Below are 15672 nucleotides of genomic sequence, written 5' to 3' on the forward strand. Positions count from 1 at the left end.
ATGTGAACAGCGTTATTCTTACAGATATCTCTTGTTTGTGTGGTCCATTTCTGTGCTGGACTGGTGATAAACATCAGGCTATCTGAGTGTCATTGTATGTGTTTGGATAGTTCAGATCCATTACAGGACTTGATGCTCATCACACTACTCAAATTTCCTTCTACAACATGAAATAAGACACTGTGATTAGAATGTGATTACAAACAAACTTTATAGCCAGACTTCCATGCTGAAATTAGCAATGGTTTAAATCATCTATAAGTCATCCAACAGCCAAAATGTCAATTAGTGAGGACAGGAAGTTTATGAATAATTTGTTATATATATAATTTTTATGTAATGTACTGAACACTAAAAAAAATGTCCAAAATGTTTTGTCAGTGTCTAGACAGCAGCTCTGGTATCAGTACTAAAAAAGCCAAATCAGTCAGTTTGTAATGTAAAGTAGTAATACTAAAGTCAAGTTATCTCAGAATTTGATTAATCTAAAGGTCAGTGCTGATCAGAAAACTTAATGTCAATATAAATGTCAGGTTTTGCTCAAGTTGTAAGATCTATTACATACAGATCAGATAAAACCAAGTGTCACAGACCCCTGATTTTAACTGGTCTGCTCTGAAAGCATTGATGAAGAACTCTTTAAATTAGTGCTGGTGGAAAGAATGCAGATGTCAGGGCAAACGAAAACAGTGTCACATAACTGAAAGTCCACAGCTGCCCTAACTGAAACCATGAGTTTGGATAACCACACTGAAAAGTTTAACATCATGTGAAGTGGGTTAAAAAAACATGATTCATGAAAACAACATTTTCGTTAAACCCGAGAAAACAAGAGGATTCTTCTGAACTTAAAGGCTCTCATCCTGAGAAGAAACCTGCTCCATGAGAGGGGTCTCTGGGCCCACAGAACCAGGCATGACTTCAGGGTGGCCTTGACCGACCCTCACGCACACAGAGCGGCTTATTGTATCAATATTAGAAGCAGTGGGTGGCAGTGCTCAAGTTGCAGTCTTCCTTTCTCTACGTTTATTTAGCAGGAAGTAAACTAGCCGAGAAGCTCTTTCAACCTACACTGCCTCATCAGAACAATACGTGAGAAAGTCAACAATCACAGACCTGAGCCTGTTTGTGGACATGTGATCATAATCCAGTCCAACACTAAGAATCAAATGTCATGTCATCACATAGTCCAGAAGCACTTTAAACTAGCACTTTGCATATGTGGCTCAATGCATTCAAACTAACAAAGTGACATGTTGTGCACATTTTGGCCTTTTTTGAAGATATCTTTTAGGAATACAAGAAGGATGCGTGCCATTCTTAGTTGAATTTATAAACTTTTTATATTACAAAACAACTGTTGAATTAAAATTTTAGTTCTTCAATTTAAACTTAAAATCCTAAATTTGAATTCAGTTTTAAATTCCAGGTCATTTCTTGAACTATCCCTATCCATATAGGAAGTAATGTAGTTAATTATTATTAATCAGTAGTTAAATGTATAATTACACTGCAAAAAGGACATCTAAAACAAAGCGGAACTGAAATTTCTTTACGATTTAGCCGAAAATATCATTAGTCGCTGAACCATACAGTTAATTTCAGCTTCCTATGTGGTTTAGTTTTTTCAGCTAATAAACTGAAGCATTCAGTTCTTAAAATTCAACATATTATACAAACTTGGAATACAAAGCTACAAGAAATGTCCAAAGCATGAAGACATCTTGAAAGCCTCATACTTCATATCTTAGCTGGTTTCCCATTTCCTAAACTCATTTGAATTCACCACAAGCACCTTGAAACACTAACACTTCGAGAACCCATGTTCAACCGCTCTTTTTCTGATGCATCAAAGCAATTGCCAGGACTTTTTTTCTGCTCTAAGTTCAAACGAGTTTAAACATTTCCACTTCTTCTTGCAACACCACCCTTCCACAACACTATTTGCAATGTGGAGGTCAAAGCGGCGCTTGATGCTTAAACTCTGATGCGAGTCACGTGAAGAGGGACCTTAACGCTCTCACTTCACCAATGAGCAAGAAGCCGCAACTGACCGTCATTTAATTACTGTTCCCCTCCATCTGAGAGCCCTCAATGTCAGACTGTTTCTGTCATAATGAAGACAAACGCTCCTTACAGCCCTGATTTGTCAGCTCAAACTGCTGGTGTCCAGAGGAAAGAGGGTATTTGTGAGTGTGTATGTGGGGTTCATGGGGGATGTATGTGGCAGGGGTTACATTCCTCCACCAGCTGCTCCTCATTTCACCTCATTCTCGGCATCTTAAATTTCGTAGCAGGAGGGATGTTGTGGGGTTCGGGGGACGATCAGAGGGGGTCTTTCTATGCGTGTCACTTACAAGAGACAGATACAGTAAACACACCTACTACATACACCACAAGTCAAACTCAAGACCTCTGGGGGGATACGTCCTGCCAGCAGCACTCAGAAAAACTCTGATCCACTGCGGTCTGTGCTTCTCAGATCGAGTTACATTAATTGTTTAAATGATATTAAACTATTCAATAATATTGGCACCAGTACATAACAACTACAATATGTTTACTACACAGTTCAGCATTTTATTCTCAAATCAATATGTCACGTGCAGTTATTTATTTACAAATGTAGTAATTTAAGCTGCAGTTTGGTCAGAATAATGCTAACACAAATAAATAATGAGTACATTTGTAGCGTGATTAGTGGGATTAATAAAAATAATGTGCTTATTTACTGAAAGCAACAATACATGTGAGCAGTACACATACTGTGGAGCATACGTCAACTGTTCGATTACTGTATTGTTGAAAATGTTAAAACCCTCTGCAGTGAATGGGTGCCAAAATATTGAGAGCTCAAACAGCTGATAAAAATAGCACAATAATACACAAGTAATCAAAGTAAACAAACAGCAGTGTGAAAGTCCACTATTAATTTTTGGAGATTTTCTCTAAAGCAGCTTCTGTATTGTGAAAAGCACTAAATTAATCAAATCGACCTGAGGAGTGTTACTGTGATTTTATCACAGGAAAAATGCACTAATATCACCCATAATTCACCAGGGGAGGTGTGCAGTGTGTGTACAGCAGCAGCAGCACTATGGAAGTGGTGCCTTTTTGATAGTGACCAACTCCAGCTCTGGGGTTGCATGTGGGAGGTGATGGACAGATGGCTTTAATGTCATCCAAATCGAAACATCTCAGGGTCCGCACAAAAAATAAACAGCCAAGTCCTGAAACGCTGCCCTGCCCAGAAGTGAATAAAAGCAGCCTCTACATGGCACGGGTTATCAGTAAAGTAAAACCAGATTGTGAACTAGATTTCTGAAAAACCCATTTGGACTTCCCTGTGATGGAAAGAGAAATTGAGGAACAAAGAAACTGGGCTCGTGAGTACAAATAAAAACTATTGTGATGAGAAGCTACAGGAATTTAACTGGAAACAGAAAGGAAAGAAACAAGGGATAAGCTGTACTGTTTTTACTGAAGCTCTCCTAAAATAAAACTTCTGACGTCACTGACACTTTGCCCTACTCTCATCAACTGTTTAGATACAGATAGTATTTGCATGTGATGGAGGGCATCTATAGCTGAAGCTATTAAGCACCGAATCAGAGAGCCAAGAACTGTATGTCTCTTACCGTCTTTGTTGGTGGTGACAGGGATGTTGTGGACAGTTCGAAGTTTGAAGCAGGAGCCAGTCAACACTTGTAGCTCTACTGAACTCAACACACAGGCCTGCAGGTCTGAAACACACACACACACACACACGCGCATAGTGAGCTCTACACATCAACGCTACAACAAAAATATAAACATTAGATGAAAAACCATATAAATCACTGAAATTCTTAACAGGAAATAAACTAAAAGATAATAAAATAAATAAAAATTAAATGTAAATCAATAAATAGTTCAACAATAAATAAAAAGGAAAATAATCACAAAAAAATACAATTAAAAAATTTAAAAATATAATACACAGCAATACATTTTTAAACATCAATAAAAACTATACATAATACTAAAATAAAACTGCTATACACAGTGTTGAACATTCAGGATGTCCACAGAACTATAGGACATTTTTAAGAAACATCATGTCTGCTGTCCAACAATAAATCTAAGCTCACTTGCATGATTATTTTGTTTGTGCAAAATGTGAAAAAACTGCAGGAGCAGGAAGTAAAATTCATAAAATAAAAAAATACTAAAATAAAATAGCAGGTGGAAATAAATGAACAGTGAGAGATTACTATTTTAGTTGTATATTTTTAGATAACTTTTAAAAATTATTATTATAAATAAACCAGCTTGCTTGCCTTCTGCTAAGTTTGCTGAGGCCCCCTAGTGGACCTCAAAGCTAGTGGACCCAGTACTGGAGTAGTAGGTGGGCCAATTTAGGAATGATGGATTGTGTCATTTGTAGTGATGATGTGATATTGTATGGAATAATAAACTGATGTTTTAATAGAACAACATGTCTAACCTTTCTTCTGCAGTTTCTGAATGCTCTCCCGCCATTCTGACCGCTCGTAATCTGAGGACAGCAGGAACAGGTAGCTCTGGAGAGAGAGAGAAAGTGAGGTAAGAATAACAATAGCTCCCTCTACTGGAACGCTATAAACAGCAGAAACACCTCATTTAACTGGAAATGTTTGAAATAACACCCAACCTAACAAGATATCTAAGAGATCATGTCAAATAAACATCACACAGAATAATGTAGTAAATCCGATGCGATGCGGTACCTTGCCGTGTTTGTTGTGGATGCGGAAGGGGATGGTGGGGGAGTGTAACAGCAGACACGACTCCTGCTCATTCATCTTCTTCCTCAGACGATCCACATTACGACTCTGACCCTTCTGTGCTTTCTGTTCACGCACAAATCAGTCTCATATTAGTGATGTTTTTAAAATGCCTGAGACATGACTGTAATCAGTAATCTGCATTTCAATCAGAGAAACTTCCTGCTCTGATTAGCCATCTCTTTCCCTCTCATTCTCTCTTATTACTCTCAGAAAGGAGTTTATGAAGAAACCAAAAGCTCATCGGAGCAAAACCGCTAACTGAACTCCCCAGCTGACTCTATGCCGATGTACGGTAGGGTCCAAAAGCCTCAAAATGTTCCATATCTGGACATGATAACCAAAAAAAAAAATCATCTGGTCTAATTTGTGTTACGTTTACCCCTACATTTTTGCTATGTAACACCATAAGACACAATCCAATTTTTATTTCTCAACTACCTATACGTCGATGCTGAAAACAGTTAACATAATATTTTTGTGAAATGTTTGTTTGTGAAGCAATTCAAAGGAAATTGGGTCTTCATGCTTGTAACACTATTTATTTGTCTGTGCGAGTTTCCATTACGGCCGATGCTGTTCTCCTCTCATTGTGTATGAGCTTTACTGGAAATGATCTTATCAGGCCTACAAAGCTAATTAAAGGCTCCAAAGTCCCACTGCTCAGTCCGTTTGTGTGTGTGTGTGTCAATGTTATATCGTGACAATGTAATGGGCTACATGACTGTGGTGCAGTAATCGCTCTGAGCAGAAGGAACTCCCAGAAGAGACACCCTGACAATCCCAGGAGCGAGTGTTCTCAGAGGTGGAACTCATTTGATTCTCTTACTGTCAGCTAGCATAAACAAACCCTCTCACACAGCAGTCACCCACGTTGCCGAAGCTGAGAGTTGGGGTGTCACCTTTCCTCTGCGTGTCCTGTGCTGACCTCGGCTGAACAATGGAAGCGGGCGGTCTAATATCTGTTTAAATGTAAACTGTGACCTGCTTCAGCAATGCCAAACATGAGTAAATAAACCACAAAATCCACTTCTCTCCTAATTCCAAACAGAGGTCTACAAAGCACTGCTTCAGAGAGTCTTGCTTGACTTGAGATTGAAAAGACTGATAATTAAGTAAAGAACCTCAAAGTTCCTTGTAGTAGAAAGAGGCTCTTAAGATGTTTTTAAATGATCTTTAATCTATGAAAATGATTCTCTTAAGCACTGTTGTCTGAAAAGTTCTCTTAAAAAAAAAAAAAAAAATATATATATATATATATATATATATATATATATATATATATATATATATATATATATATATATATATATATAGTTTTAGGCAGGTGTGAAAAATACTGTAAACAGAAAATGCTTTCAAAAGTGGAAATACCACTTGTGTGACCACCCTTTGCCTTCAAAACAATTCTTCTTGGTACACTTCTAGGTACAGTTTTGAAGTGACTCGGCTGGTAGGTTGTTCCAGACATCTTGGAGAACTAACCATAGATCTTCTGTGGATGTAGGCTTTCTCACATCCTTCTGTCTCTTCATGTAATCACACTCGATGATGTGATCAGGGCTCTGTGGGGCCATGCCATCACTTCCAGAACTTCTTGTTCTTCTTTACGCTGAAGTTCTTAATGACTTTGGCTGCATGTTTGGGGGCTGTATGTTTTGCTGCAGAATAAATTTATGGCCATGATGGATTAGTATCTGCCTGTATTCCTCAGCATTGAAAACACCCTTAATCCTGACCAAATCTCCAACTCCATTGCAGCCCCAAACGTTCAAGGAACCTCCACCAGGTTTCACTGTTGCCTACAGACACTCATCATTGTACCTTAGATGAAAAAACTGCCTTCTGCTACAGCCAAATATTTCAAATTTTGACTCAGTCCAGAGCACCTGCTGCCATTTTTCTGCACCCCAGTTCCTATGTTTTCATGCATACTTGAATCGCTTAGACTTGTTCCCATGTCGGAGGTATGGCTTTTGGCTGCAATTCTTCAATGAAGACCACTTCTAACCAGACTTCTCTGGACAGTAGATGGGTGTTCAGTTCTGAGCTGATGGCACTACTGGACATCTTCTGATTTTGAAGGATAACAAGCTTGATGTGTCTTTCATCTGCTGCACTTCATCTCTTCATCGGTCAACCACTGTGTCTACGATCCTCAACGTTGCCCGTTTCTTTGTGCTTCTTGAAAAGAGTTTGAACAGCACATCTTGAAACCCCAGTCTGCTTTGAAATCTTTGTCTGGAAGAGGCCTTGTTGATGCAGTATAACTACCTTGTGTCTTGCTGCTGTGCTCAATCTTCCCATGACATGAAACTGTGTTTCACAACCTCACCTTGGTAGCAGAGTTTGGCTGTTCCTCATCCAGTTTTAAGCCTCCTAAACAGTCGTTTCTGTTTCAGTTCATGACTGGGTTTCAAACTACGTGTGACATTGATGATCATTAGCACTTGTTCGGTGTAATTGGTTGATCATACACCTGACTATAATCCTATAAATCCCTGACTTTGTGCAATTAGGTACTATAAAAATTAATGCTGGTTTGAAGGCAAAAGGTAGTAACACCAAATATTTTGTTCTCTCACTTTGCATTTTGTAAATTGACAAAAATAAATAATCAATATATATATTTATGAAAGCATTTGTTTACAGCATTTTTCACACCTGCCTAAAACTTTTGCACAGTACTGTGTGTGTGTATATATATATATATATATATATATATATATATATATATATATATATATATATATATATATATATATATATATATATATATATACAGAGAGAGAGAGAGAGTACAGACATCATTAGCCTAATTATTGCAATGAAAGTAAAATAACTATATATAAAAATAGAAGCCGATAAAAAAACATTTTAGAACAAACTTTCACATGAAAAACCTTTAAGAAGCATTCAAAATTTTAGACATAGACACACACAATTGTAAAAATAGAATTTTGTATATATATATATATATATATATATATATATATATATATATATATATATATATAAAAGAAACTTTACCTTCTCTTTCTGGATCTCGCTTTTGATGGTGGAGATCTTGATCTTCATCTCCTCAATCTCATGCTCAGGAAGCGTCTGAACGTGAGGGAGAGAATCCGAGTCATCCAGAGTCTGAAAGCTCAGATCAGCCAGAGGGATGTACCATTTACACTCGTACTGCTGATGTCTCCTGAACACACACACACACACACACACACACAGACACACACACATAGAAATGTTTAAATTTCATAGGAGCTTTTTAAATTGACAACCATAGTATATACAATTATATCAAGTATATCATTTGAGTGCATTATGTGTATAATTTGCTCCTGCTCACATACACATAAACACATGCCTCATAATGTCTCTCTGTCCTGACAGGAAATGCCTATGTGGAGACTGATGTAACTAATTAATCTGAAGACTTTCTATTATGTAGACTACACATACACACACACAAACACGCTTCAGGGATCAAAATGTGTTTCCACAGTTGAAATGCTTAATAATGAGCTCTTATTATCAAATGATTATGGTGCCCAGCATGGCTTTGCAGCAAAATATAATCTGCTCATCATCATGCAAAGCAACCAATTAAAATCATCTTCTGCCTAATTCAGTCTGATTAAGATGCTGAATACTTTCTCTGTCGGTGGTGAGGACACAATCCAGAAATCAATGTCCCAGAGCAGATTACATGTACCAAATTAAGATCGTGTTTAAAGTAGACTGGTGTTTAGTATACATATATTATATGAGTGCCATTCTTCTGGGAAGAGGTACATCAAGATAACAGCAGCTATCAATCAATATTACGCTGACTTTGGCATTGTAACCACGACAACAGCAGAGTGACAAATGAGGTTGGCCCTTTGTGATTCAAAACAATTCATCTACTGGCACCAAACACACAGCGGCCTGAAGTGTGTTGTACATGCACGAGTGGGTAGATCATAACATGAGAGAGAAAGTGAGTTTGTGTGTAACTGTATATGTTCCTACCCAACTGCCGTCTTTTCATCTTGGCACAGAGCAGAAGGTCTGTGAAGAGAAAGACATGACGGAGTTTGCGCGTCCCCTCCGACACCTCCACCAGGAAGCCGTCCTTCACCAGCTGACGAACCTGCCAGAGACACGAAACACCCACTGTTACTTCCTTTGGATTCATCAGAGCAAAAACACTTCTTGAAAACCGAGGGACAACAAAGGTCAAGAACCAGCCTGCAGTTACTTGTGCTGACACTCAATCGTTAAATACAGTATTTATTTGAAATAAGTGTGATATTATTAAGAAAAGTGATATTATGTCCATTCATACTCCCATGTGGATGATGAGCATGCGGTCACACTTGGTAGCTCATGATAGGAAACGGACATAAATAATAAACAAAGGGGAATTTCAACAATCTAAGGTTGAAATTAAACATTTCCAGATCTGTAGTTTGTTAAGTAAACCATTACAGTTATGAGTGTGGCAATATACGATTACTGGTAATAATGATAATACTACATACACTGCATAATATCATAAATAATGCAGCACCACTAATGTGGCTAACACTAAGAGCAGGTGGCTTACAATGCTAACAAACTCTCAATCTGCCTCCTTACAATAGCATGTTGACTTTGACTGATTGGTAAAGAATATTAAATAAAATGACAGATGAATTTGACTGACAGCATCATCTTTTTTCCCAAAACTTCTGTACATATATTATTATACCTTACCTTTGGCCGCCTAATCTGGTATTGTGCCAGTGCTTCTTGGTTCCAAACATTCCAAAGTGAACCATAAGTTAATCCAATGAAAGTCAAGTAAGCAAACTGTTGTCTTATTTTTTTAGAGATGCATACAAAGCCATGCAGCTATAACTACAGCTCTTCATCTGTGGTTATAAGAATAATTTCCTGTTGGTACGATGCAGACTTAGATTAAAAAAAGTGACAATGGGGCAATACCTTTTCAAAAGGTAAACCTTTGCACCTATTAGGTTAAAATATTTACGCTTTAAGTACGGATATGTACCTTTGAGATACCAAATGAATCCTTTAGGTACAACCATGTACCTTTTGAAAAGATACCAACCCAATGACAGCTTTTGTACCTTTATTTCTGAGAGTGTATGAGCAAAAAGCAAGTTAACATGCAATTCAAACTACATATTTCTTTTCCAGTACTTTCCAAGCACTCAGTGTGCCCTTCACAATTTGCTCTGACCCAAAATGTACAAGTACATGACAAACTGTCTTGAACTCATGAAATGCCTTGGTCTTTAATGGGGAGTGTTGCCCAACTCATCTCTACAGAAGCCCCCAAAAGTGGCCAAGAGTGTTAAGATTGGGTGAAATATTTGTGCACTGAGGACTTTCATTTTGGGAGAATGTACTATATATCGTTATTAATTTAAAAAAATGGGCAACAATGCAGGGGATTAGCAGAGGTGGCATCACACAGTGGTATGTGAATACATGACACAGCCCTGAATGACTGCATCTAGTAATTGATTAATCTGTTGATTATTTATTTCATTAATTTTATAGTCAGGTAATACAAAATCTTTTTTTTTTTAATCAAGTGAGACTCAACTGATGTGGTCTTGGACTAATGGTTTTGCTGTGGGTACAAGTGCAACTGGTGCAGTGGGCATGAGCTCAACAAAACTGAAACTAAAAACCCATACCGGACGCCAACTCAAAAGCTATTAATAAAGTATGTGTGAAAACGTTCTTATAAAGGCACTGATGCAATTTTGCATATACAGCAGAGAACTGTTTATGTAAAAGATGTTGTATTCTCCTTCTCCATCGGTCACGTAAACGCACAGAGTCACACACCTCTCCCTTCGGTGTGGTCACGGCAGTCCTGCGGGTCGATCTCTTCATTGATGCTGGACAGGAAGTTCTGGGATATTCTCAGAGCATCCTGAAGCAGAGGGAAGTCTGGATGATCCTTAGGAGTGTGTTTCAATAAGTCCTGAAAAACAAATCAATAAAACAAACAAAAAAAAACATATCTGAGATTTACAGTATGTTTATTCTTCAAGTGATAATACAAACATAAAAGCCTACACTAGAGTGAAAAGAGTGGGTTAGTAAAAAATGGTTTTTTTTTTCAGAAAAGTCTCTTATGCTTATTAAGATTAAATGTATTTGAAATATATGTTAGAATACAATACATTAAAACACCAATATCATAAAATAAAAGTGTTTTCTATTTGAATATATGCAATTTTTTTAAGGGTTCCTCTCATGCAGGTTCTACAAGATAATATATATCTGGAAAATGACCATAAGATCCATGAAAAAAGCAGGTTTAACATGTTGATGCTGGTATTTTCAAGCACATGATCTTTACAGAGTAGAATTTGACAGAGTGCTTCTTTACGGCATCTGTATTAGGCCAAAATGTCATCACAGATAAAACAAGTAAACAAATCAAGTGTTTTTATTATTATTATTATTATTACTGACAAGACCAAATCACTATTGAGTTTGATTAACATGATATAGTGACTCATCCAGTATAAATAGAGTACAAACATAAAAGCCAGTGTATTGGCCTCATAGTAAAGGAGACCTTACAGATTTAAACCTGACCACATGCAAATCAATAAACATATATATATTTAGAGAGAGAAACTCACATGCAAGACTAGAGTGCTGCGAGTGACACGGTCAATAGGCTTGTAGAGGAGAGCTGCAGAGATAAACATTAAAGAATGATATATAGTCATCATAAGTTAAGAAATACACTTTTATACAGTGAGATGTAAAAGATCTCAACTAAAAAAAGAAACACGCATACTTCCAATCATACAAATGCTCCAAACAAAAAAAAAAAGAAAAGAAAAGAAATACCTTTTCCCGAACTCTATTACACAGCTGACTGAGCAGCCAGACACTACGGATAATAGCATCATCTCTGAGCACTTCACAAACATGAGCATCCAGGACAAATGAACACAAACACTGAGAGGAGGCTCAGTTTATGTCCTGAGCTCTCTGTAAATCCACACACTCTCAATAAGCTGACAGATTGAGAGAAGCAAACGCGTATCTGTCAGCTCACAGTATCATGGCCTCCCTCTAGCCATATCTGTGATTCTGAACACTGCAGTGGGACATGAATACCTCATACCATATAATCACACCAAGCTCTTGCTATTTGGTTTCATTTATCCACCCTATTTTTACGATGTAGTAGTAAGCTATCCAATCTTTTAGCTGCTATTGGTAAACTACTAACTAGTAGGGATGTGCATCTCCATAACTAAGTTCAATGTGACAATCTCAATGCATAGCCAACAATATGATACATTAAAGATGAGTATGAAACAGCGATACGATTAACGTTATTAGTATTACAATGATAAATGACGATCTGCTTTCAATCAGATTCATTTCAACACAATGAGATTTGATGCAATACAATGTAATAGGCCAGGCTTATTTCAGGTAGTCTGACTCAATGTCAAATGATTTGGTCCATATTAAGAAAATTTAACATAGATTAAGCTCAGTGACTGTGGCAACATGCTGGGAAACTAACCTGGCCCCAGGCAGGTGAACTGTCAGACTAAGCTGGCAATTTTATTATAATAGCCATGCAGCCTTTCTGTTTGGTTTTATGACAGCTGTGCCTTTATAGTTAGCAGAACATTAGAACATTAGTAAAAATATGGACAAAAGTTTTGTATATCCCAGCCTTAACCTGATCCTACATAAAAACACAAAAATGCAACATTATCTTTGTAAATATATATATATATATATATATATATATATATATATATATATATATATATATATATATATATATGACTAAGGCTATAGTTGTATTTATAAGCAAGATTGAAAACATTATTATTTACTGTTTTTACAAAAGGAGATTTTGCACAGTTTACTGTAGCTAACATCTAGAGCAATACAGTAATTTGTTTTGGGCTTTTATTTAAAGAGACAGCTTATCCAAAAATGAGGAATCATTTACTTAAATTACAAGTCTTAAACACAAAGACATTTTGAAGAATTTTGGTAAATCACATTACTAGTAATTTTTCCCCACAGACAGATTTTTCATTTTTGGGTGAGCTAGCCATTTAACAGATAAAAAGTTGAACGTGATCCATGCACACCTGAAGCTGTATCCCTCACTCAAGCAGTATTTCTGCACTTAACTAATGTAGTAAAAGTAAATATATCTGCGCTTGCAGCTGATCAAGGTTGGACTATCATCTTCCAAGAAGTACCAGGTATACACAAGGAGCACTGCTGCACACAATTTTGAAAAGTATACTGAAACAGTGTTCAGGAAAGAGCTTTGTCTCTCATTTCTCTGACAGCACTAGTGGGAGAATTCTGCACGTTCACGTCTTCATCGGCTGACAGGGTTACGACGGGTCCTATGGTGATCCTGCTGTCTTTCACTCTAACAGACGACAATTCCCAGCAGTCCCTTCTTACTCACTCTCAATTCATCTAATTACAGAATCACATCGCAACAGAGCAGAACTCACTGACAGGGCATATTTCCCACGAGCCTCTGCAAGGCTGATGGATTACAGTGGAGAGAAAGAAAGGTTTGAAAAGCAGAAGTCAGAAGCAAGTTGAACTAGTACAGCTCCAGTTATCAATTAAGATCAGTCTTGCCTCTCTCATGCCAGTGTTCATTTGCATTAGCATTCATGGGGCCTCATCAGCATTTTCTATGTTAGTTTTGGTGCAAAATCTGTGGAATTTTGCTTGTCTGTGCAAAACGTGTCCCCGAAATGTTTGGGTGGTTGTTGGATCTCCTGAGTGAGTGTAATCGTTTTGAGTGTTCTGGGTGGTTGTTGAAATATTATTTGTGGTTGCTGGAGCACTGCTAGGCGGTTGCTGTGGGATACAGTGTTAAGGATTGTCACCATGAAGTTCTCTGTAGTCACTTTGCGATGTTATTGGTTGGTTGCTAGGGCGCTGATAGTCAGTTGCTATTAGTTATGGTGTTCTGTTTGGTAGGCAGTTACTACTAGGGTGTTCTTCGTGGTAGATACAATGTGATGGTTGCTAGGGCATTGCTAGGTCTTTGCTATGAGTTATTGTGTTCTATGTGGTCACTAGGTAGCTGCTAGGGTGTTCTTTGTGGTTGTTACAATGTTGATAGTTCGTTGCTAGGGCATTGCTAGTTGGTTGCTTTGAGTTATGGTGTTCTGTGTAGTCACTGGGCAGTTGCTAGTTGGTTGCTAGGACAATACCAGACAGTTGCTACAAGTTATGGAGGTGGTTGCTATGGGTTACGGTGTGATCTGAGTAGTCACTAGGTAGTTGTTAGGGTGTTCTGTGTGGATGTTACAGTGTGCTAAATGGTTGCTAGGGCATTGCTAAATGGATGCTATGGGTTACAATATGCTTGGAGGTTGCTAAAGCATTGCTAGCTATTTATGGATCATGGTGTTCAGGGTCATTGCTAGGTGGTTACTGTAAGTTATGCTGTTCAGTGCCGTTGTCCTGGTGCTTGTTAGGCAGATGCTACAGTGTTCTTTGTGGTTGCTACAGTCTTGTTAAGTAGTTGCAGGTGTTGTGATGACAGTTTTACTAAATGAACGGATACTGTAAGTGTTTTAATTACACTGGAGCTATGCAGTTTTATTCTAGACCCTAGTCAGTGGATTTTAGCTCATTCTACCTCACAAATCCTGACCAATCGCTGCTGACTGGATCTAAGATGGAACCAATCAGATCTTCATTTCTCAAAAGCATTGGCACCAGTGAGCTACTCAGATTAACAATGCTTTTGAGAGATGCAACCCAGGACAGTCACTTTAGATTGTGACATCCAATCACTACATCTCAGCACATCTCAGCACAGACCCTTGCATACTAATATTCAAGATGCCCTTCACACAGTCAGTCACAGAATAAACCCCTCTCGATCAATAGAGTTACTGATTTCCTGTACAGTCATCTTACTGAACCCAAAAAGAAAAGGACCAGAGTAATATTTGAGAATATTTGAGAAATGATTACAGTAGGTACTGTAGACATCTGTGTGTATGCCTTTGTATTGGGATTAGTTTTCAAGGTCAAGTGGGACAACATTGTGTGATTAATCATCAAACTGTGTGACTTTCTATCTCGGTCTATAATAGACAGATGTCTGTATATAATAGACAGATGTCTGTCTATAATAACACACATATACATATTGCAAGGACTTTCCATAATAGCAACAATGGCAATACTTCTCACTTACAGCATTACATGTATTAAAATAAACGGTTTAAAACAGAATGGAGGGCATCTTTAAAGAAAAATAGAGTTTCAATTCATATGCAACTGTCATAAATGAAAATACATTTAGATTAGCCTCTGAGTCAGATCTCAAACTTTTAACTCTGTAAAATATCTTCCTATTTTCCATATTTCTCAATTCACCCACATGTATATGATTGCAAAGCACTGTGAGCTGAGTGTCATTGGGAGATGATTTAATCTAAATGTCACAGTTATGAGTCTAACTAGCTTTGGAAAAGGAAAACAAATATTGCAAAAATTGCTGTGGGCTGACATCGTCTGAGTCATGCTCGCACCAGACAAATATTAGTCAGTTCTTATGCCATACTTAATACAGAAAAGTAAATTCTGTCACATCAGCTAGGGTCTGACAGAGAAGAACCGAGATCTGGTGTTGGATGAGACACACTTTACTCTGTGATTTGATTGGACAAAGCAAAAGATTTTACTCAATGGAAGACGACATAAGAAGTAAATCATAAGCAAACTTAATATATGTTCTCAGAAGTTATGGAGTCAGAGTTGACATTAGTCAACGTTGGACTCTACAGCTGACTACTGAGGAAAACTGTAACAATCT

The 15672-nt window shown here is 37.6% G+C and overlaps 1 pseudogene; it reads right to left on the bottom strand.

Moving 5' to 3' along the window:
- Positions 1-4748: 4748 nt before the first annotated feature.
- On the bottom strand, positions 4749-12088 carry LOC122345100 (annotated as a pseudogene).
- Between the last annotated feature and the right edge of the window lie 3584 nt (positions 12089-15672).

The sequence above is a fragment of the Puntigrus tetrazona genome, chromosome 5 (assembly GCF_018831695.1).
Source record: "Puntigrus tetrazona isolate hp1 chromosome 5, ASM1883169v1, whole genome shotgun sequence".
Classification (NCBI taxonomy): Eukaryota; Metazoa; Chordata; class Actinopteri; order Cypriniformes; family Cyprinidae; genus Puntigrus; species Puntigrus tetrazona.